Source organism: Mus caroli, chromosome 2 (genome assembly GCF_900094665.2).
Source record: "Mus caroli chromosome 2, CAROLI_EIJ_v1.1, whole genome shotgun sequence".
In the NCBI taxonomy this organism is placed as follows: Eukaryota; Metazoa; Chordata; class Mammalia; order Rodentia; family Muridae; genus Mus; species Mus caroli.
Genome location: NC_034571.1, coordinates 167756614 through 167757790, shown reverse-complemented (window position 1 = coordinate 167757790; position 1177 = coordinate 167756614). Strand labels below are relative to the sequence as shown.

At 48.6% G+C, this 1177-nt stretch overlaps 1 protein-coding gene across 5 annotated transcripts in view; it reads right to left on the bottom strand.

Moving 5' to 3' along the window:
- Positions 1-1177, bottom strand: part of Phactr3 (phosphatase and actin regulator 3) — a 222372-nt gene that overhangs the window by 82941 nt on the left and 138254 nt on the right. The gene's annotated exons all lie outside the window — the stretch shown is intronic.

Below are 1177 nucleotides of genomic sequence, written 5' to 3'. Positions count from 1 at the left end.
CATTCCCATAATGCACCAGATTTTGTGCATGTCCAATTTGGCATAGGCATGAAATGATAGACATGGGGCTCTTTTTGTCCTCACTTTTGAGGATATACTTTGCTTTACTGTGAAGGCATCCCCCAAATGAATTCAGATAGGATCATGCTTCCTAGGCTCATACCTGGACGTAAAAGTATATTGTTAACTTTGGNGGTTGTCAAGGGANGAAAACCAGCCCTCCTTCAGAGAGGGGTGCATGTGTACCCTGATACAAGCAGGGNTATGAGGGGGGCTCAGAATGCTAGGAATACTGTTTGTTAAGGGTGTGTATGTGGATAGTTCAGGCAGGTAGCGGAGCTGGGCTGCCAAATGTGTTACTAGAAGAGGGCTGTGTATAACCCAAATAAGTGCCCTGCCCCAGGTTACTCAATTATTCCCATGCTTGCCTGCCTCAGATCCATGGAGACCCGGCTCCTTCTCTCCCNAGCCAGGGTACAGATGTANTTGAGGATCGGGTGAATTCATGTGCACAGAGGAAGATAGACCCAAGTAAAATCACTGAGTCAAAACCATGTAAGTGGGCATGAAGATTCACAGAGGCAGAGGCAGGAGGGTTGAAACCAGCCTGGGCTACGTTAAAAATTTCAGGCCAGCCTGAGCTACATTAGGAGTTTCGTGCCAGTCCTAGACATAAAAGGCAGACCCTGTCTCAAAAACCCTGACAAAGATATGTGTGCCAAATCATGCCATACATGCTACTTCTGTGTGCAGGACGGTGTACAGGCCCAAGCTGGTGAGTGCAGAGCATGCATTTGTAGAAAATCAAATGCTGGCTGTGGGGGCTGTGCAGGGAGGGACACACCCCATAGGATGTTTCAGAGCCTCTGACAAATGTGGCTTTGTTAGAAGCTCTGTTCAGATAGAAAACAAAACTCAATGAACATGAAAGGACTACAGGAGATGACCAGATCCAGAGTGATAACACAGCCATCTGTTCACCCTGGATCCCCATGCAGCTGACACAGCTTAAACAAGACTCGGAGCACCACCCTGGAAGACCCCTCCCCAGCTTTGAGGACCCCTCCCCAGGCAAAGATGCTGTCACTTCTAGCAATGAGAAGGACCTGAGTCCTGTCCGTGTTTGTGGATGCAAGCTTCCCCTGTCTCTTGGGAAGAAATTGCAGGCCTGACTCCA